General features: G+C 38.7%; 2 long non-coding RNA genes across 2 annotated transcripts; one reads left to right on the top strand and one right to left on the bottom strand.

Moving 5' to 3' along the window:
• Window positions 1-14632: 14632 nt before the first annotated feature.
• LOC113024400 (uncharacterized) lies at window positions 14633-16879 on the top strand. The gene is made up of 2 exons (XR_003272654.2): window positions 14633-15503; window positions 16300-16879. It is a non-coding gene; the product is annotated as an uncharacterized LOC113024400 (long non-coding RNA).
• Window positions 16567-19106, bottom strand: LOC113024399 (uncharacterized). Its single transcript, XR_003272652.2, has 4 exons — window positions 18591-19106; window positions 18026-18166; window positions 17723-17804; window positions 16567-17188 (listed from the first exon to the last, which is right to left on the bottom strand). It is a non-coding gene; the product is annotated as an uncharacterized LOC113024399 (long non-coding RNA).
• Between the last annotated feature and the right edge of the window lie 4787 nt (window positions 19107-23893).

Here is a 23893-nt window from a genome sequence, read left to right as displayed (position 1 = left end):
TTTCTCTGCTTGGGCTGCTATCCCTGCAACCTGGTCCCAGATAAGTAGAAGATGGATGGATGGATATTAAAAGCTATTCTTGCAGTATTCTGGTATACCTTTTTTAAACCCCTTGAATTAAATCTAAGGGTTTAGACTTGCTGTTTGTTTTAAAATCCACTGTGTATAGAGGCAGTTAGAAAGATTGCATTGTTGTCCAAAAACTTCTGAACCTACATGTATAACAGTTAGCCTCCTGAGTACCTTCATCTTACCCAGAAAGATGGATAGCTTTGTCGTGGCCAGAAATATATCAATACTGAAACAAATCCTTAAAAAAGAAAAAAAGAATTTAAAGTTAAATAATGAAGATAAATGTATATTTATTTGTAAGGATTATTTTCAGTAGGTTACGGCTCAGATTTATTACATTGTACTGGTTTGATTTTTAGCTTCTTGAGTGGACGCGGTCGCAGTTACTTTTGACCTAACTTTGGTTCTTCAAGTGAAAGGTGCAGTCCAGCCTCGTGTTGATAAAAGACTGGCTGGAAGTCTAACTGGCTCTTTGAAGGATAATACCAAACAATGGAGAGAACAGGGGAGATACTTCATGCACACTTGAGTGCACATGCTCTTATTCATTCACTTACTTATGTAAAACTTTCTTTTCTTCTCCTCCTCCCTCAGACTCGATGTCTCTCAGCTCCGTCTGTCCTCAGCCATCTCTCTCGAGTGCTTTACTCCAAACACTTTTATACTTAATCTCTGTCTTCTCTCCTTACTTACACAGTCACCGTCTTGTTGTCTTCTTTCTTCCTTCTCCCATCCTTCATCTGTGTACATCTAATGCCTTGCCAGTCAGTGCAGCACCGCTAGCATACTGAGAAGGTTCAAGAGAGACAGGTGGGAGTCAAGACAAGACATGAAGAGGCAGAGGACATCTGGAGCCTGGTTGCTAATTCATTCACAAATGATAAATGAGCTATTTTGCGCTTGGTAATGGATGAGAGAGGTGCCGACAAACGATAAATGTTCTGACTAAAATATATGTGTCTCCTCTCTGAGACAAAGTCCGAGATAGAGTTTAAAAATCAGGATGCGATTTAAGTAAAGGCAGTAAAATATGAAACATCCCTGTTGCTTGTAGTTGTTCATGTTTGCAAATAGTAACTACTACTTGACACTTGCAGAAGTTTGAGTAAACTGGAGGTGAAGAAGGTTCACCTTCCAAATTAAAGCTATGCCTCAGCAGGCAACAGTTTCTATTTCTGCTTTGTTTCATGCTTTTCACAGTTTCACTAAAGCTCAGAGAGCACCTGGCACTTTATGAGAGTACCTTGCAGACAAGTCAGTGACCTCCATGTAAGCTATGAATGACTGATGCATGCTAGCAACCCAAACAATCACAAGGAGGTTTTATCCAACCGCTTGGGAAATGTAAATTTCTTTTCCTAGCAATACCAGGGGGTCACACACCAATCTCTGTGGCAATTTTATTCATACAGCACAATTCATTATACTCAAACTCAATGTGCCTAACACAGAAATAAATAAATTATTTTACAATGACTTTATAATGAATACAGCAAAAAAAAAAAAAAGATTACAAAGAGGTAGAACACACAGACACACAAGTTGACATACACATGTCTGTGTATTTCTGTGAGAATGAAACAGTTTTGAGTTTTTTTAGATTTCATATGTAATTGATCTCAGGTCAGCAGGCAGCTTGTACCAAAAAACAGGACAGCAGTAACTGAAAGCACCCTCAGCACACTTTAGACCTAATTCTGGAGACAGTTAAAAGAGCTGCATCTGATGAGAGTTCTAGTTGGATTATAGATACTGAGCCTATCAGTAATGCACTGAAGGGCCAAACCACTGAGAGCTTTATGAACTAATAAAAAGTAATTATGGGCTCCCAGGTCAATACAGAGAGTGATGTAGCCTTTTCAGAAAATACTACATTCAGGTGAAACTTTCAGGGATTTCCTTACTTGTAGATTTAAAACTTTCCTTTTTAATAAAGCTTATAGTTATAGGGCAGGTGATATTGAACCTACTCTTTATATGATGAATAAAGTCTTTAGAATTCACAGCTGAGAAGGCTGACACTGAGGTCATGGCAGTCATTTGATAAGATTGTGATTAGCTAGATAAATTACAAAAATATATATTTTCTCCAATACTAGAAACTCTTTTCCGGAAGAGGAATGCAATTTCATTACATTTTTTTTCTTTAAAGAAATTCATTTGGTACAGTTTTGGAGGGATTAAGTATAGGTAAAAATAGAAAACCATTATTAGACTGATTAATGTTAATCAGTTAGAGAGATGTAGGATTGTATGGCTATTTTATTATTATAAAAATTAAGTGTCTTTTTATAGATTTCAAAGCTATTTTCTCTTTTCTCAAGTGTGTGACTAACAGTGTTGGTCAAGTTACTTGAAAAAAGTAATCAGTAACTAATTACTGATTACTTCCCCAAAAAAGTAATCTGTTACTTTACTGATTGCTTATTTTCAAAAGTAATTAATTACTTAGTTACTTTTAAAAACATGATTTACAACCTGAATAGGTGATAAAGCGATAGATCTTTCAGCCCAATTCTACTTTTTCTGCATAATCCATCATACAAAATGTAATCAAATGGAAAAGTCTCTTTTTTTAACTTGTTTTATTAATTTTAATCTTTTAACTTTATGCATCAAGCAAAAATTTAATTATCTGCAACATTCTCTGACTTGAATAAATTAGTTTAACATTTAAACTTATTTTGTGCACATTCCAGCACATAAAATAAAATAATTTTTTTTGTGTTTACACTCACTCTTTCAAATAGATGCAAGTAAAACACAGCAGAAAATAAATAAAGTCAAAGACTCAGCGGTCCTGTTGCTCTATTTTCACCCGTAAAGCAGGAGTGGGGTAGGCGGAGGTTTACCCTGGTGCAGGTGTGCCGCGGTCAGTGGAAGAATCCGCGAGTTTCTCTGTGAATTTCCCATTACGTCGTAGCTACTCGGTGCTTGCTTAGAAGTTTTGGGGGTTTTTTCGCTGTAAAAAGAAGTTTTCTTCCCACGCACAACGGACAATAATGTTTTTGTCACTTTTTATGGAATCAAACTCAAAGTAAGGTCAGTACTTCCACGCTTTAAACGCTGCACGCTCATACTCTCTCCCACAATCGATATATGATCCATTGTTGATCTGCACACAGCTGTTGTCACTAACGGCGCACTCGCGTCCGTCACTGTCGTGAGAGATTCTCGCAAAAAATCACGGTTTTAGTAACGCAGTAATTACCGTTTTTGCAACAGTAATCCCTTACTTTACTCGTTACTTGAAAAAAGTAATCAGATTACAGTAACGCGTTACAAGTAACATGTTACTGCCCATCTCTGGTGACTAATTATTTGTACATCGTTACCTTGTCGCTGTTTTTCTCCAGGAAGCTTTACGTGGAACGTGCATTTATAGTTCTAACAGGAGCAATATGATCAGTAATGTGAGAAATTTTCCAGCTTTTTATCACATGATGACAGAACTGATGATATGTACTTTGAAAATTCGCTGATAAATGTATTGGCTGTGCTGGCATTGATCTAATGCTTGTTAATGGTTTAGTTGGTGTTTATTTTGACACTTGAACAGAATATTTTGTTGTGATAAATGTCAAAAATTATTCAGTTATTTAGACATACAAAAAAAAGAAGGTAGAAGCAAAGTAAAACAGGTAGACAGCAAATGTTCAGCAGTTGAAGAGATTGCATCGCTCAGCAATGATGACAGTCAATGAGCAAAAGAAGTATCAGTCTCTAGGTCTGCATGATTGGGGCTTTAGCATGATGGTCTAAAACCAGTCTCTATGTGACTGGGATTTTATTAATTCTACATTGTTGCCATGATTGTCACACGTCTAAAATGCAGACGATAATACCACTTTTGTTTTGAAGGTTACAGCAAGGAATAACTTGGCTTAGGATGAAAATTTGAAAAAAAAAATCACTGATTGTGTGTAAGAGACAAATGTAGCTAAAGCCTGTCTAGCAGCAAGTCTTGTAACAAAATAAGCAGCTATCTTGAAACAAGACCAGATTATCTAAATAATGGAGATGGAGGCATAATTGTAATTTTCATGGTCACTAACAGATGAAAACTTCACCGTAACATAAATCATGCTGAATAAAAACTCTTCAAAAAAGTCTGGACAAAAAGACAAACTCTTTTTTTTTTTCCTCATCAAGATATAGTTGTACAATACATGTGCACTGTTTCCCAACTGTTCAGCTGCATTACGAGCTCGATGCAAGGTGGACACCATCCTGCTCAGACCACACGAACACTGGAACAAATCCAGTGTCGAATGTGAATCTCCACTGTTTGCATGTGTAATTGCAACATCATGATGGACAATATCCTAAAAAGTAGCCAAACTGGGTTGGCAGGTTCGAATCTTCAGCCAGTGCTAGTGACTTTGGTTAGCCGGCTGGATCCATCAACTGTATGGATGCATTAGACAGGCACAGATATCTGCTAAGCAATGCTTAGGAACATTCAAATACAGCATCTTCCTGAGTAGGTTGTCAGCATTAATGACACAGTGAACCATGTTTAAAAAAAAAAAAACTTTCAAAAAGCACCAATGCCACAAACACAGTTGAAAAGATGCAGTTTAGAGACTCGAATGAGCAGAAATATTACTCAGCCAGCTCTATCAGCCAGCTCTCTGTAAAACCACCCATACATAATAATTGGTGCATTTAAGCATTAATACAATAGGAATTGGTACTTATAAAAATACATTTCTCCCTCTACAGCAGTCCCAGCAGGGAAAGTGCCATTTATTATTATGTGTCATTTATTTTTTCTGTATAGGTGGGCATTTTAACACTGGGTCTTTGGGGATTCACTCACTTTTGGAGCCAGCCTCAGGTAGACATTTGAGGAACTGCAGTTTTTTGCCATTTAAGCTTCATTCTTCTTCTTCCCAGGAGTTTGCTGCTTGCTGGAGAAACTGGGGCGAAAAATAACCTGACTCTGTCCAAATCACCACTTTTTAATTTGTATTTTATCTTTCTTTTTTTATTTGCCATAATATGCATAAAATCGTAAAAATGTTTATTTGTGTTTACTCAGTTAAAAAAAAGAGACTGTAAACAGCTCCTAACTTCTTGAATCACTATCTATACTTAAAAAATGTTTACAAAAATGGATTGATAGATTCATTTGTGACTCCTCACTGTTGTTTAGTTCTGATAGAGTTAAAGGGAGTGCTTTGAAATCACTTATGCAAGAAAAAAAAGAAAGGAAATCATTCCCAGGCGTGACCCATTTCATTTTAACGCCTGCTTGGCTACACTTTCCTACATTGTGATATTTTTTTCTTTTTAAACCAGGTTTCAAGGCATAAAGAGCAGGAAACTGTAAGGAATGAGTAACCAAGCTGTGGCCCATGTCATGCTGTCTCGCCTTAGCGGATTGTAATGAGAACTATGCCCCTGCATCATAATCACCGGTGACCCTCACGCTAAGACTTGATTGGCTCCTCTGTGACCTCCTGGGCGTCCTCTGAGCAAGGTCCTGACTGTCCACTGGTTCGGACCTGACCAGAATATTCATGAATGTGTATGTATGGAGGCTTATATTGGTTTGTCTAAATAACCCATGCTGCTGCTGCCAGGGGAGAAGACCAGGTCGAAGTGTTGGGTTTCTGATGGATGTGTTCAGCTTCTGCGTGTATGTGTGTGTGGTTTGGTTTCTCGCCTAAACCATCAATGAGTTGATAAACTAATTTGGCTTGGATTTGTCTTACCTGCCAATACTGCGAACGCGCTTCAAGAATCGATGAATAGAGGTTCAGGCACGACTCTTTCAGAGTGAACCTGCTTCCTCCGTGATGCTGCTGTATAATGACATCACGCTGCTGAGGGGATTCGTGTAAACGGAACCATATGGCTGTGAGCACCTCTGCTTTCTGTCAACCTGTTATTGCTCCCCACTACTCATCTAATGTGCACATGCTTAGATGTTCTGCCATTGTTGTGAATGTTAGCAAAGCGACTATAGCTCATACGGTAATATCACACCACCTGTCGGGAAGGTTAATTGTTCCGTGGGAAACTCTCAGAGCTCATTTTATTCACTCTGTTGGCTTTTTAATATGTATCTGTTTATTGGCTGAATGAAGAAACTCGTGGTATTTAGATTTTGTAATAGCATGAAATAGCAGGGGATTCATGATGAAATAATTGTGTATGTATGTGTTCCCGTATATCAGTGTGTACTTTTAATGCTCATTAAAATATTCATTATTATTTCTATTTGAATATCGTTTACGATCATAAAGCTTCTGGTTGTTTCGTCTCTTCTCCTAAAAGCGGTAGACGCATTATTCATGTTTTCCGAGGTTACACACAGCACCAAAATTCCCACAGCCATCACTGCATTTGTTTTGCTGAGAGGAATACAAATGTGCTGTGTCTGGCACCCACAGAGATGCTCTGAACCACAGTAGGAATCACACATCCAAACTACATTTGAATTTGCAAGTCTCTCTTCAGGCTGGAAACAACACCTCTGGGTCATTTCTCTATGAAACTTTTTTTGATGGGCACGGAGGATTGGAGTTATGTTTTTGACAACTACAAACGCTACACCAACCTATCCTGTCATCTTTGACATATAATTTATTATTTACATTTATTAAAATGAAGACATCAATATGTGGTGTCTTAAAGTGGTTACTGTAGTGTCTTGACCAGCATCAGAGGGACTTTAGCACAGTTGCCTCATGGAGAACATCTTATCTATCTCACACTTTTACCCCGGTGTGGGATATATCCTATAAGTTAAAGCTGCAATTTAGATTGTCTTTTTTTAACAATAAATCAATATTAAAAATTAGACTGCAGGAAGCTGTGACCAGACAGTAAAGTTCAGCTTAACTCCATGTGTCGCTTTAGATGCTTTTTGTTCAGTTTTGTGGATATTCAGGTTTTCATAGGCCTCTATGCAAACCTATGAGTAGCTAGGTATACCTCATCATTCCACTGAATGAGTGCCTTATAAAAACACTAATACATTTCTTGTTGTGGAGCAATTTTGACTCACTCGTTTTTACAGCGCTGCTTCCATTCACTGAGGTTTGCATCCATTTATTTACACACAGCTCTCTTAAAGTCCCACCGCTGGTGTGCTTGGGATCATTGTCCTCTTGCATGAATCAGTTTTGACCGTTTGGCTGTCAGACACACGGCCTCACATTTGACTCGAAAATACTTTAATATTCAGAGGTTTCATGGTCAACTCAATGACTGCAAGGTGCCCAGGTCTGGTAACTGCCATCACCCGTCCACCACCGTGCCTAATAGTTGGTATGCGTATAACATTGTTTATTATGACCACACATCCCCACTTTAGTCCTGTCTGTCTAAAAGACATTGTTCCAGAAGTCTTTTCCAGTGTTGTGTTCTTGTTTTTTGCAAACCTAACCCAGGCTGTCATGTTCTTCTTAGAGAGAAGAACATGGCCTGGATACGGCAACAAACAAGCCATATGTACAGTCTTTATCTAACTGTACTGTCATGAACTTACTGACTGGCAACATTTCTGCTTTGACAAAGGTGCTCACACTGCTCAATTAATCAGTTCCATTTGATTTGCAGCACCTGGTTGGTTCTTGCCCTCTTAATTCTTATGGAGGCTTTTTCTGTATGTTTAAATTAATCTTCAACAGGTGGCATGAGTGGAAAAACCACACAGACAAGGCTAGCAAACAGCTAATGAGGGAAGTGTGGCATTGCGGAGTTGTCCTGTCCTTCAGTAAGTGGAGACAAAAACAAAAAAGAGTGAGAGAGAGCTAAGAAGCGGAAGAAATGTGAAAGATTTCTGAAGTGGACAGTGAGCTGTGGACAAATGAATGTTAATATTACTCACTGCATGCCGGAAGTGTGAATAGTATACACACCATAACCATAACAACAGTATCATGAGTATGTGCACATTGTGTCCAAAAAGAGTCAGTTGGTGTATCTGCCAACAGAACGCAAAACTTTCCAGATGTAACCTCTCATTTTTTAGTGAGCGGCCACTCTTCATACCTGCTACCACTGTTTCAGGTTCACAGTTCAGCACCTGCAGCTTATGTTACCTGCAGTTGCATCAGATGTCAGCCTTGGTCATTTGAATCATGATACATGGATATAAAAATGTGTAGTATATGTTATAAAAATCTCTGCTAAGCTAATGGTCGCCTTGTTTTATTTTTAATTCTTTTCTGACAGATAACAGGCACATTAGGGCTTTGTCAGCAGGCAATATGCACTGATGTCAAAAGCAGAAATGCTTCTTTCACTAACTGCAATAAACACAAGCCTGGCTGATATTCTCATACGTCATTAACTTTTGGTTATATCTATTGTACATATAATTTGTGCCTTAGCGGCTGGATTCAGGCATGAGTTATGGTTAAAGGCACATCACATTATCTCGGCTAAATCTAAGTGAGATGGATTGAGGGAAAGAAGGTGCAGCGATGAGAAATCCTGGAACTTTCCATTTGGTGTCGCTGGGATCTGTGACTTTGACAGCTGTGCCTTCCAGTGGCTGAAAAAAAAAACTGTTTAAATGCAAAACTTAATCCTAACAGGAAGCCTGTCTTTCCTCTGTCAAGTCTGTGGCAAGCTGATTTTAACACACGAGATAATCAACGCGATTTGTATTTTCTTCCATATATTTGTGTAAATTTTGTGTTTGCAGTATATTGAAATCTGGTTGGGTGTCACTAAAGGGTGCATACATACAGAATATCATGCATCGCTCGCTCAATTTTCTCAACGCCTCAAATGCAAATGAGCCCATTTGATGTAGTGGTTGTTCAAAAGATATTGTAGAGGCAAGGAGATTGGTTACCGAGGTTGATAATTAAAAATGGGAGACTCTTCCCTCGCCTTCCTGTGTTTATAAGCAAGTGAACAAAATTCTCCTCAGAAATTATCTGAGTTGGCAGACGGACAGATGAATACGTCTGGTAGTTAAAAGGAAAAGCAGCCTCGCACTGTTTCAATATGTGTCAGAACAAGATGGTAGCTTTCTGCAAGCCTCCATTACAAGGCTTTACTAATCCAAACATGCAAATCTGTGTCTAAAAAGCGCTTTATGCATAATCCTAACACAATTTCTATGGTATTAAGATGGGGCAACAAGAAAAAGACTGGTTGCCAATACAGTATCAGTATGTCAGCTCTTTATTGAGCCGTACTGTAGCACAGAGCTAAGCAAACTGCAGCAGAAAGCACACAGGAAAGCATGCATCACGATTTTCAAAATACTGCTGTACTGGAGAAGCACACAAAACAAAAAGTAATATTTCATTCTTGCAGTGATTTGAGTCTTTATCACGGTGAGCACTCATCGGCTGGCACACAGAGTCGTGGTTAATAAGTTCAAGAAATCAGCAAGGAATTTCACATTGATTTTCCACTTGAACTGTGTCCGTGTAGCTGATTATTTTCTAACAGCAGTGGGTTTGATTGCAGGGATCAACATCACATTGCCCAATACTTCAGTCCTCTTTAACAAACACGCAGGAGCCTTGATTTAACCAAAGAACGCTTCGAGCTTAATTCATGATTAAAGACCGAGTCTCTAAAGTAAGGAGAGGCTTGCCAAGTTCATTTATATGGCACAAATTCCTTCTATAAAAGGCACTTATGTGACTGATATAATGCATTAAAAGGAAACTGCGGGGAATGAGTAAGATGCAAACCACCGCCAGCTTCACCTGTTCTGACATTTCTGAATGTGCACAGTTCGGAAATAGGTGTCTCTGAATGAATGCTCTCGAATTCCCTTTTAATGGCGGCTTGAATCCCTTACATGACAATGTGTTATTATGCAGCTAATTTGCATCAGCAACTCACTTTCACTGGTAATATTCAGCGACAATGCAGGATGCAGTGTGGCATTCACACACTCTAAGGGAAAACTAAAGGCATCGTGAAATAATGGGTGGTAAAAGAAGGTGCTTACATTACAGGCTGAGATTTACATCCTGTCTCCTAACCATGAGCTTCCCTCAGCTATAGTTGTTTTGCCTGGCATTAGATCACACTGGTTTCTCTAACAATAATTAAATAAATAATCATAGCAATAAATACACAGTTGTTCTCACAGCTGCATTTAAAATGATAAATATGACATTCACTTTTTGTTTTGGTTTCAAGTGTTATTTTCAGCTTCTTTAAATATGTGAATGTCATTCAACTCCAGTGATGGCCATAAATCCCTCATCCTTGCTCCAGGGGACACTGTGTCGGGAAACGGTTACTATATTAACGTCTCTAAATCAAAACTGTATTCACACTGCTTATGATTTTCCCTCAGACACGCCGCGAGTGTTTAAATAAATCACGTGAGTTTAAAATATTACTGTGAGGCTACGAGACTTACAAGAAGTTCTGCGGTGACTCTGAGACAGATTTACTCACGAATGGTGACATTTCCAAAGAGTGATGCAAGCTGACACAGCCACCCTGCCCTTTCCTGCGCGATTCAGCTCGATTTGTTACAATTATAATTCACTGTCCAGAGAGCGGGGCAGAGTGGGACGTGCGTGTGCACGTGTGTCGTGAAGTACAAATGCCACCACGGTACGAACAGACCGGTTACAATATGTTAGGATGAATACCTCGCAGCGCACACCGCAGACAACAGTTCATTACTGCCTGATTACCATATGCTTGTGAGACCGCGGGTTCAAACCTGGTTCAGATCTAGCCGGTGATTCATGTCCGACCTGATTTCACTCCGCTGTGCGCTGTTTACAGCAACAATGGAAGGTGTTTTCAATCAGTGACACAAAACGTCTTTAAATCTCGCTAATTGCGCGGGATGATGAAAATCACATTTCCTCTGCACTGGCCTGTTTGGGGGGTGGTGGACCAGATTCAAAGCTGGTGAAAGGATACGTGCCAGCTGGTAGCAGGTGATGTCAAATCGAGTAAGTCCTTTCGGTTAGAAAGACAAGAGAGGGAGCAAGGCCATCTGTGCCTGTGGAGATTTAGAAGGAAACGAACAGAGGTTTATAAATCTGACTTTGTATTGTATTATGGGACATATTACTGTAGACCAATCTGGGTATTAGGAAAGTAGTAGTCATGGTTAGGGTTGGAGTAAGTCTCCATGAATGTAAGCCAGTGTTCTTTTCGTTAGAAGTGTGTGTGTGTGTGTGTGTGTGTGTGTGTGTGTGTGTGTGTGTGTGTGTGTGTGTGTGTGTGTCCCATGTATTCGTTAACTAGCAGTGATTCAAAGCCTACACAGACACGATACGGAGGCTAAAAGATTAACAGCGTGTCACTGTCACATGATTCAAATTTCTCTGCATTATGAATGTAAGGATGAGTTTAAAAATACACAAGGCTGTGAATTATGCAGCCATGCTCTGTGGTTGTGCAGCTTCGAGTCAAAAAGCCTCTCAGTGAGTAATGTGGCAAATGTGACTGAGGAGAGCACCAGGCTGGAGGTGAAACATGTGACATGAAACAACATTCACGTTCTGTTCAAGTGCTCCAAAAATCTTTGGCACAGTTTATTTCATAGCAAGGGGGGGGCAATTAGTTTAAGAGCAGTGGAATAATTAGGCGGAGAGAATATACCACCCGTGGAGAGTGTAAATAAGGCAATTTATTTGCTATCATGCAGCTGGATTCTTGTGCGCTAAACTCCCCAAAACTCCAGCATGCGATAGCATACTTTAATGAGCACTATCCTTTTGCTTTTTTTTCTTTACACCCTCTGCAAATGGATTGTTCTTAGACTAATTCTTGATAACTGATTTTTAGCTAAAAGCTCAACATACTTTGTGGGGTGTGTCTTAAACAATGCCTTTTCTATTCACCACAATCATACATATATATATTACTCAAAAATATCTCATTTTGATTCATTATGGGATGCTGCCTGAAATTCTCATTGTCAAATGAGGCAAACAGTATTGTGTGTGTGGAAGAGAGAGAGAGGCGCTGGGTGCATGTGTGTATGCTGCCACCTAGTGACAGCACTCAGAACAACGAGAGCAGATGAGTCATTCTTGCAGCCCGGACCGACTGCCTTTCCTCGGTGCTGATGCAGAGGGACCCGGGTTAGGTCATAAATTAGTCTCTTTTAACATTCACAGCTGATGGAAGGCAATCTCAAGGTGTGTGAAGATGAGGTTGAAAGGATGTGTAGACGGTGAGCACAGAGCGGGGAAAGCTGGGGAGGGGAGGTGGCAGCGGTGATGGTGACAGAAGGAGTGAAACATGGATATGTGGCTCTGTGAAGCAAGAATAAGAAGGCGTGAGCCAGTAGAGCAGGGCCGTGGACAGCTAACCATTCAGAGCAACAAAAAAAGGAGCTGTCACTGACAGTTCTGCAGTGTTATTTCTGGAAGGAAAGAAAGAAAAACATTTAACCAAGAAGTTTATTTTCAGTGGCTTTTTCTGGAAGTTTATAATTAGACGTCAGAGCTTTTTTTTTTTTTTTTTTTTTTTAAAGGAACACTGAAAGCATTTCTCAAGACCAAGAGGCTGTAAAAAGCACCTATCTCTTTCCCCCCTCTATAACCTTGAAGAGCAGCATATGTTTTTAAGAGGTCACTGATAACAGGATTGTTTATGTCTTACAGACTTTTGTCTTCCCAAAGATCAAACTCTGCATAATTTAATATTCACCATCGTGTTTAGAGTACATTTATGTTGACAAAATTGACATTCAAAGCCGCTTTTGGCGCTGTTTAAGCGTACTGTGATTTAATCATGTCCCGAAGCCCCTACGTGCTAAATTAAGTCCCGGCAAAAGCAAATGTGTGTATTGAGGATTAAAGAAACGAAACGGCATAACATAGACGGATTTCCACTCAGAGGAGGCGTTAAAAATCTAGCAATAGAGGAGCAAAAAAGAAAAAAATACCCAGTGTGGAAACAGTTACCTTGAACATTCCGCTGAAAGGAAATGTCACAGGTGTTTATCCATTCGCTGAACTCCTCTCTTCCATAACCTCCAGCGAAATTGCCATAAGACCTCTAAATGACTGTAGACTGTAGTCAATTTCCAGACCCAAAGCCCCATGAAGTCAAGTAATACCACAGGCCAGTCCAGCATGAAAAGTATTAAGGCAGGCGCTGAATTCATGTGAGGATAAATAGCCTTCCCTCCACTGTGTGAGTTAATCTTTTTAATTGTGTGTCTTTTGTTGATAAATGGGCTTTTTTTGCATCCTTCATTTGGTAATACGAGAATAAATATGCATGTTAGGCTAATTTCCTTCTCACTCTGTGTTCAATCACAACTTGAGACATGGCATTCCATCCCATAATTACCACGTGACAGGTAATTTTAGTCAAGTAAAGCCTGGCTGTATTGATATTTTATTAAAAAAACTGCTGTAAAGGGATGATGTATGCGGTTTAAAAACTGTCATTAATTACAGTCTGACATCGACCTTTATGTCCTTTTTCGCATCCTACCAAAATGCTGTCATCAATTTCAGTGAAATATAGAGTCACAATAAGTATGCATTAAATGGCTTAAAGAGGCCATACGTTTAAATTCTCCCCCTGTCTAGCACATCGCTCTCCTCCCTGGAGTCACTCTCAGAAAATTACACCATTACAACATTTTTAACTAAGCAGCCTCGGGCCACCGAGCCACTTGACACATCCTCATCCGTCTCTCTCCCTCAGATGTCGTCCACATCATAAACTCTGGCAGTCTGCACAAACACGCGCCGAGGAAACGCGTCGTGAAGGAGCGGTGACATTGACGGAGTGAGAGTGCGGCCACAGTGCGATGTAACAGCACGCTGCCACTTATGAAAACACCTACTACACACTGTCAGCAACTTAACCTTCTATCACCTGAATCCCCCGCTGGAGGATTAAATGTGGCAGATGTAGGACGAGAGGAGGGGGATCAGGGGAAGGGAGTGACAGAGGTGAGGTGGAAGGTAGGAGTGACTTCATAAGTTTTGGGAGAAAAACAGCTGAAAGGGGGAAAAGAAGGGAAACCGAGCAAAGGTTATACATGAGAAGAATGAGAAAAGGTGGAAGAAGAATTGAAATAAGGCACTTGTTTATATGTGATGCCAAGCAATGGTGCCTGATGTCCACATTATATATATATATATGCCTTTGTAGCTGAGAAAATGTGGGGGACACCAACAATATCTAAAGCACATTTTGTGCCAGTTCTTCCCATATTAAGATTATTTTTATATATAAGTATACTGGTAATAAATGTGAGTAATTAATGAATGCATTTCTGATGAAAATCACCATAAATAGCAAATTAATTCATCATCTGTACTGCTTGGTAAACATCTGGACTGCAATCCTTAAAAAAAGCAAATGTAAAAATTTGTTCAGTACATCTGTTTGTTATGTGATAAAATCATCATATCATTATTCACCAGAGTCTCAGTGCATATTTAAGGCTTTAAATTTCATTATTATCCTTCGCTTATATAAATTGGATCTGTGATGCTGTAATTGGGATTCATCATCTGGAGATGATTAATATATGTTGTCAGGCCACGAAGAATGAATGCAGTTCTGAAGGCAATGGGCTCCAACCTAGTATTAGGTATACACCTTGCTGAGACTAGGTTGGTATGGAACTCCAAAGTGTTCAAAATTAAATAAATAAATAGGTCAAGATGAAATAAATAACTATGTGAATAAATAAGACACAGATATGTAATGTGAGAATGATATTGTGAAATAATGGAACACATTTTGAAAAAAATGCTCATTATTGTGAAATATATTGCATTCTGCTATATAAATTTACTTATTATTGTGAAATATTATTTCATGGTCATTATTTTTCACAATAACAGAGATTATTCCTGAGGCATTTTATTTATTTCCAGCCGTTTTTAGTCCAAAATGACCTTTTTTCAAAGTCAGTCTTTATTTCAAAATCCCGTTTTCCCCGATGGTCTATTTATTTCATAATGCGACTTTTCAGCAGAATGACTTTGTCTGTCAATCAATGTAAGTGGGCTGGACCTTTGCACCTATTGGCTTATCGTTTACCATCGACTAGTTTTCCTGGATACCGGCTCCGCGGACGGCTACTGCAGCTAGCAACAGCGTGCTAGGTCAAAAGTCACGGAGGATGGCGGACTGGTGTGAACTTCAGCCAGTTCTGCTCATTTAAGCAAATCAGATAGAGAGGGATCATTTACCTGTAGATACTGTTTTGAGTCGTTTAGATGTTTCTGAAATGCTTGGGATGATAATTGCTCTTCAAGATGTTCGCATCGATGACAGCATTGTCAAAGGTTTAAGATCAATTCAGCACCGTGTTCGTTTGGAATACGCCGAGGAAGAACAGTCTTCAAATGTTGGCCGTCCACGTCTAGAAATCCCGGTGCAGCACTCAGGACTTTAGTGCTGTCCGGGATAACCATCGGGGTAATTGCCGATACATTTTCTGTGTCTCCGAGCACAATTAGGAGGAAAATGACGGAGGATGGTCTAAGGTAAGTTTATGCTGTAATTGAGCACCTGTGTGATTCTGTACACAGCATTGTTTAGGTGTTGACCTTAATTATGACGTTTGACAATGAATTATTATCGCTTACTTTTTTTTGTTACTGTCTAAACTAAGTGGGGCAGCTACGGCTAAAGCTATCGGCGCCATCTCGGCGTTGAGACACGTTTAGCAGTGTTAGCTGTTAGTGTGTTAACTCGGAGACTGGGGTCAGTGGAGCCTGTAGGAACCTTTTACACAGAGAGTAGACCCACCAGCTTTCCACAGTCTACTTACTTATCACATCTTGTTAGACAACAGGGTCATTAGTGCTTTAAATAGTACATAGTTGAATGTTTCATTGCTGTTTGCAGTTGATTGTTCTCTGATAACGCATAACAAGGTTGATGTTAAATAGCGAGTTTATTGAAATGGTTTTGTCTATTTCAGCAGCATTATAGATATCATACTTTCTCTGGTGTCTTCGGTAAAGCTAAAACAAGAATACATTTACATCCTTGGTTCTTTCAGCATTAATTGGAAAACTTTGAGATTTGCTGTGCGCCTCCCAAGCCATTCTCTTTTATCCCACCTGTCAGGTATAGATGGCAATACTTTAAACAAAGTTAAATTTGTTATACCTGAAGAGAACCAATCCTGACCTAGAATGGGTGAATGAATAATTAGTTGGTAGCCAATGCCTAAGCAACTCACATAGGCCCTGGCAGACTCAATAAGTCCATCTAGGAACAGCTGCAGGAAACACCTCTTCAGTTTAGATTTAAAACATGTGCATGCTCTTTCAGGTTGATGAGGATTATGGTGTGGACTGGACAGGACAACATAATCGCTGCCCATCAAATGAGATCACCATTCCTGAGATTCAGCTCCCAGATGCACTGAATGAACAAGACCCTGCTGTGCTACCAATACTTCAAAATCACTTGTAGAAAGACATTATTACATTTAATCAGTTTATGTCAGGAGGATTTTTTTTTTTTTAAATTTCTACAGCTTTGTAGCTAATACTGACTCAAAACAGCATAACCAATTTCATTTTCAATAAAACAGGATTTGTTTTATACAGCTGTCACTTTAATGATATTCATTTCTTGGTTGGATATACAGTACATGTCAACTCTGAGCAGATTTAATACAATGAACACAGTAGAGTAGTGTAACATCTTAATTCAAATAATTTTTTCTAGAAATTTTTTTTGTATCAGTAGCGAGTATAAACAAAACATATTGTGTAATTTATAATGTACAGTGAACAACTGATTTTGATATCTGAACTCTTCATCAGTTTATATTAAAAAAGCCATAAATGCACACCTGTACTCTGTATTTTTCACTGTCAAGTGTATTAAAAAGAACTAGAACTCACTAGATTGTCCGTTTCTTTGAACACCGAGTACAGTAATGTGATGCAAGAAAGAAGAAATGGTCTAATTTTACCATGTGGTTATGGAATCAATCGTAAACCAGACCAAAACCTGAGTCAGTAGAGTTGAGACACACCTGAATGTCCATTAGAAATGACTCATAGGTACAGTAGTGTGCAGGAAGACGTAGTACTTCAAAACCGGTGGAAGACTTTGGAAGATTGCTGTTGACCACTTCCACAGTCATTTCTCGGCAAGACTTCCCATCCTGTCCAAAACTTGATGAGGGCTTTTTGTTGTGCACAAGATGCTGCAACAGAAGATTGTTTTAAACTATAATGACATCCTATATTCATTATTTTGAATCTTTTATGGAGAAATACCATAAAAGATGACCACTTACATACAGGGCACCAGACATTTTTGCCCCACTCAAATTGCTGTTGTAGCTTTTATAGATATTTTTATGTTAACAAAGCTAAAAGTAGTCTACATACAATTCTAGTGCAACTGATAATGCCACCACTCTTATGTATTGCATGGAGCAAATAACAAAACAAAATTATACTATAGCGTAGAGCTGGGCGATAGAACGATAACGATATGTATTGCGAAATAACTTTTTCTCAATAGAAAAATTAAACTATTGCGATAGACCTCACCGCTCTTGTCCTTTTTATAAAAAAATAAATAAAAATAAATATCGTGATATGAAAAAATCTCATATCGCCCAGCTCTACTATAGTGTACTTTGTTAATGACCCAAGATCACTGGACTGTATGTAATTTACCAAAGTATAATCAGAGAAAACCAATGGCAAAATACCTATCGCAGCAGACTTACCATTTTCAATGAAGGACCGAAGGTAACCTGCCACTCTGCATTTATCCTCGAGAGCATTCCTCTTCTTCCTCATCTTCATCTTCTGTGGCAGGCCACAGTCATTTTATAGCTTTACTTATCTTGTAGTCTTAAGAGCATCACCAACATTAGGTGTATTTTTATTAAATGTAACCCAGCTGTTCAACTAACCCACGCATACAAAACAGTATATTGGTGTTTTGTGTCAACAATTAATGTTCATCCTTCATAAATTAACCAAATAGCTTTACTATTCAGATGTTAAAAGATGTGACCTGACCTTACCTCACAACAGGGAGCAGTCTCTGATTCCCTTGGTAAGAAAGGAGGAATGATGTCTGATCTTTCTGTCAGAAGCGGCCATACCATGGTTTCCTTAAGCCCTTTCCTCAGCTGCTTGACTTGACGACTTGTTTGTGTTATGACCTATAACGGTGAGACCAAACCAAAACTGAAGTTGGAGTCTGTAAAGTGACACACACTTTAAATGTTAAATATTTAAAGAACATCCACTGTACTAGTAAAAGCATTTTCAAATTATACCCACTTACAAAATCACTACGTTGAACTAAAATTGCTTTCTTTTCTTTCACATAGATTACTTGTCTTCCATATTAGCACAGAAGATAAGCCACTTTAAAACAGTCATGAATAACTATTACCTACAACAATGTAAATAGTAATACAGACATTAACCCAGAAGACAATTATTTTCTCTTACCTAATTTATAGAATTCTTTGCTATGATAAAAAACAGTATTAAAAAAAAATCTGTGACTAAACTGATTAAAAAGCTCATTTTTGCCAGACAGACAGACTAACCAAGCAATAATAACATATCGTTACTTACCCTGAACAGCGTTTCGTGGAGTGGAGCTAGCTGTGATAGCGTTAGCATTTGCTAACGTTAACACTGTGCGGTTGTGATGAGAACTTGGACCAGGGACCACTTCATCTCCAGTACACTGCTGCAATACGCAGACTGAGGTGAAGACGTTCAATCTAAGCGGTTAGCAAGTGCTCTGAGTAACTCAGAAACGGACTTGTTTCCTGCAGCCATGCCCTTCACAAGAATTGATACACCTGTAACGTTATTCGCGCCCAGTGTTTTGCGTTTGTCGGTGCCTTAAGTTTATTTTGAGCTGCATACTGCCGCCAGCTGCATAGGAGATGCATTGCACCATTAAACCTAAATCGACAATTCATGTGCTATTACTTATGTCTGAGTAAAGGAGCAACCAATCACACAACTGGCTCCGCCCTGTCTTTCTTGATTGACAGACAAAGTCATTCTGCTGAAAAGTCGCATTATGAAATAAATAGACCATCGGGAAAAACGGGATTTTGAAATAAAGACTGACTTTGAAAAAAGGTCATTTTGGAATATAAACGGCTGGAAATAAATAAAATGCCTCAGGAATAATCTCTGTTATTGTGAAAAATAATGACCATGAAATAATATTTCACAATAATAAGAAAATATATATAGCAGAATGTAATATGTTTCACAATAATGAGCATTGTTTTCAAAATGTGTTCCATTATTTCACAATATCATTCTCACATTACATATCTGTGTCTTATTTATTCACATAGTTATTTATTTCATCTTGACCTATTTATTTATTTAATTTTGAACACTTTGGAGTTCCATAGGTTGGAGCCCCTTGCCTTCAGAACTGCATTCATTCTTCGTGGCCTCCAACAAGGTGCTGAAAACATTCCTCAGAGATTTTAGTCCATATTGACATGATAGCATCACATAGTTGCTGCAGATTTGTCTGCTACACGTACACGATGCAAATGTCTGCACATGTGTGACTGTGGAGGCCATGCCTGGATTATCGGTTTACAGACCTCTGGGCACAAATGTTTGGTTTGGTTGTTTTTATGGTCAGGCTTTTCTTTTCTCAGTAGTCATACATCTCATACAAGTATGTGTAAACAGAATGGTTTTATAGAGACTTTTTATGGCGCACTTTAACTTACTGAAAAAAAGTGGTCAAGGCAGTGCACTGTTCCACTAAAATCTTTAAATTGTCAAATATGAAATGGAAAAAGTCTTTGTAAAGGAATAATAATATATCTCATTTAAGTTCACACACACACACACACACACGTTCTTGTCTCATCCCTGTCTCTACGTCCTCCTTTCCTTCCTTTCAGTGGTGCTTGCCAGTACCACTCCACTCCATCTGTTGTGCTTTTTCACAGTCCCACAACTGAATGAGTGCTTAAAAAATAATTGATGTGAGAGTAAATAGATTTGCCTTTTTTCATTTGTCAAAAATGTTTAAATTAAATTAAATAGACTAATGGATGGGACCCCAACTGTGGTAAGCCCCTGCAGATGTGTCCAGAATGATTAATCCAGCCCTGAGTACAGTGTTCAAGACACCAGTTTGAGATCCTCTGAGCCTTGCAACTTGGTGTGTTGTCCTCGGAGGATGGGTTCACTGTCGTTATTAAAGGATGAACATTACTCAGGTAGCCAGTGGTGTTTTAAATGATGCTCAGTTGGGCCCAAAGCATGCCCAGAAAATATCCCTTACACCATTACACCACAAGCAGCCTGGACCATTCATACAAGGCAGGATGGATCCATGTTTGCATGCTGGTTATGCCAAATTATGACCATACCATCTAAATGTCACAGGAGACATGAAGACTCATCAGACCAGGCAACATTTTTCCTGTCTTCTATTGTCCAGTGTTGTTTAGCCCATGTGAACTATAGCCTAATTGCCTGTTCTTAGCTGACAGGAGTGGCACAGGGTGTGGTCTTCTGCTGCTCTGTTGCATGATCAGAGATGCTTCTGCATACTTTGGTGTTAGCAAGTAGTTACTTAAGTTACTTTTGCCTTCCTACCAGCAGGGTAGGGAACAGTAACTCAGAGAACTGCTGCTCACAGGATATTTTTTCCTTTCTTTTTTTAGATGACTCTGTATAAAGTCTAGAGATGGTAGTGTGAGAAATTATCAGCAGATCAGCAGTTTCTGAAGTACTCGAACCATCTGACACCAACAACTATGGCACGTTTATTTAAATCGCCTTTCTTCCCCCATTGTGCTGCTCGGTTTGAACTTCAGCAGGTCATCCTGACCATGTCTACATGCCTAAATACACCGATTTGCTGCCATGTGATTGACTGATTAGGTATTCACATTAACTGCATCACTGGGGTGAAAATCTATTCATGCAATCAGGTTCTCATAGTGAACATATTCGTGCAAATTTTCACAAGACTACTTCCACTTTCTGTTTAGATCAAAGTGCTAAACCATTAACTAATTAACTAAACAGAATAAAATAGGTAGCCTTAAATAAAAAGTAAATGTCCATGTCAGCAGTGTTAGTTTTGTACAGTGCATAAAGGATGATGAATGTGTCTTTTCACAGTTGAAAGGCAGCTAATGGAGCAAGCAGACTTGTTAGACAAAAGGCCCTTTAACAAGGACACGAAAGACACATAAGGACACAGAAATGTGTCTGAATTAAGTCATCCTTCACCAGATGAACATCAAAGATTTAGACTGATGTTTGTTGTAAAGTTTATCTTTAAATTAGTTGCATCATCTTACTGTACATATTCAGGAGTTTGAGGATTTTCAATCTTGTCTTGTTGATAGCAAAGCATGCCATCAACTTCCAAGCCATGATATTGTCATGTATGTCTGAAGCAATAAATATACAGACAACAGATGGGTGACCAATGAGCCTTTTGATAATATTGATTAAGATTTTTTGGGGGGACAAAGTTTGGTTGCAAACAAGTGTGGTCTGCAGCAAAAAATCTTTAATCAGCTACTCTGTGACCGCAATCCTACATTTTCTGTGACTGTTTTGTGGTATAAGCCAATTTATGTTTAGTCAATTAAATGTTTTGAATGAAAACCAAGTGCACTTAGACTTCCACTTGTTCAGAGTTAAAATGCCAGTCTTCTCTACTAACAGCTAAAAGCCATACTTGAGAGGCAATTACAGAATTGGAACATGGATTTTGCTTTAAACAACCTTTAAAGCAGGGAAGTGTCTATGGCTGGGCAAGGGTGGACACTGCGCACTAGATGAAGTCTTGCCAACTAAGAAGCAAAATAATCTTTTTTATATGACCACTGGCCTGCAACCTGCATGATTTGGAAACGAGCAGTCATTTTCCCAGCAACTGCCATCAACCTCCAGTGGCCACCCACAACTAGTTGGGGAATGCTCATGATCGGAGGTTTCCAGATGGTTGCGGACCAGTCTTAGATTGTATGACTGTGACTGATTCGTTTGATCCTATATTATAACGACGATTTTCACATGTTCATGTGAGTGCTGAAGTCTCCAAGGAGCTATGGAGTCCTCAGGCAGAGCCCCTTCTAGGAAATTCACCAAAACACTCCAAGAAGGCCAGAAAAGGTCTGAAAAGCTGTTTGGCGTTTATGCACAGGCAAGAGTCTAAACCTTACCCTCCATGACTCAAAGTCTTACAGAAGTGGCTCTCTCGCTGCTTCCGGGTCAGGAAACGGGGGACTCTTCTTTCATAACCACATTTTTGTTCTTGCCCTCCAAGACAATCCAAATACTCACCAAAAAATAAGATCTCAGTAAAATCTCTGCCCTAAATATTAAAAAACAATCCTAACTAAAAGCTTGATGGTCTGTTGATATGGAAAACATGATAATTCATGTATCTTTAAAAAATGACCACCAGAATGTTCTTCAATCTGGTAACCAAAATGATTTTCTTAATATTAAACTCTTATCAAGCTTTACAGTGATTTCTTTTTTTATCCAAAAAACAAAAAAAAAACAAAAAACCCACCCACATATCTTCTTATGTATTAATATGTGGGACATTTGTGTTGCAGCAACATGCTGCAACTGGATGTTATTGTTACTTTCATGCTCGGGTCCTAAAGTATCAGTTAGTGTGTTACCATTTCATTTGACATCGTCCTTATTTACTTCATTTTAAGGACTCTAAGCTTAATCACTCAGCTCTCTCAGTACAACTTATGACTGTTTAATCCCATCAGCAGCAGGGATTGATGTCAGAGTATTACTGAATTTGACAAATGACAGAAGCAGTACAACTGGGATTCAGTTCTTGGTAAAATGTTGATTCATGATTTCTGAAAACCCTACTTTCCAACTTCCCTCAAGCTTACAGGACTTTGCTAAACAGATTAATCTTCCACACTCAAAATCAACTTTTCCTCAAGCACAGCAACACAAGGAGTTTCACTGAGGCATTACAGCCATCTCACTATTGCATCAGTCAACAAGTTTTGTGCGAGTTAAGATGGTTGCAGAAGTTGCGTGTAGTTATTTCCTCTTTTTTTTTTTTTTTTACCGAGTTCTTACTAGCAGAGTTTTATTGCATTAATTCTTGACAGTATCCACAAATGATTTATTACTTCCTGTCATGGTCATTCCTGCTAATGAGGCATCATTAGCATACACGGTTACATAAGGACATCTGCCAGAGGTCAGCAGCACTAACCCAGTCAACCACGCCTCCTTCACCTACCCTGATTGGTGTCTTTTTAGGAATTTGTGAGAAGGGTCTTATGGGTTTGACTCAGAGACCATTTTACATTTTGTGTGTGTGTGTGTGTGTGTGTGTGTGTGTGTGTGTGTGTGTGTGTGTGTGTGTGTGTTTGTTTGTTTGTTTGTTTGTTTGTTTGTTTGTTTGTTTGTTTTAAAAAAAAGAGATAAATGCCACTTTTTCAGATCCTGACTGTATATAAAATTATATGGCATATAAAAAATATTTATGACCTAATAAAGGACAAAGAGCAAAGTTTATTTAGTGTGGTTTGAGTCTGGGAGAGATTTGATTATGTTATTTTATGATGTTTCTAAAGTAGTTTACTCTGACTGATTACTGAACTGTGATTATCTGTCAAAATGCTTCTGTACTAATTTGTATATTTGCAAATGTAGCACAGAATAAAAAAAATATTTCATGTGAAATAATGTAATTTTATATACTAACATTCAAAAATTTTGAATGTCATACCATTACAACAGTATGCTATTTGCTGTACTAATTGCACATTATATTCTGACGACACTCTACCTTGTTCTATAGAGTACTTAACTTTATTTGTTTTTCTATGATTAGTATTCGTGTACTTTTGATTAGTTGTATTTATTTACTA

The sequence above is a fragment of the Astatotilapia calliptera genome, chromosome 6 (genome assembly GCF_964374335.1).
Source record: "Astatotilapia calliptera chromosome 6, fAstCal68.1, whole genome shotgun sequence".
NCBI lineage: Eukaryota > Metazoa > Chordata > Actinopteri > Cichliformes > Cichlidae > Astatotilapia > Astatotilapia calliptera.
The sequence above is the reverse complement of the archived record's forward strand: the minus strand, read 5'-3'. Positions and strand labels throughout refer to the sequence as shown.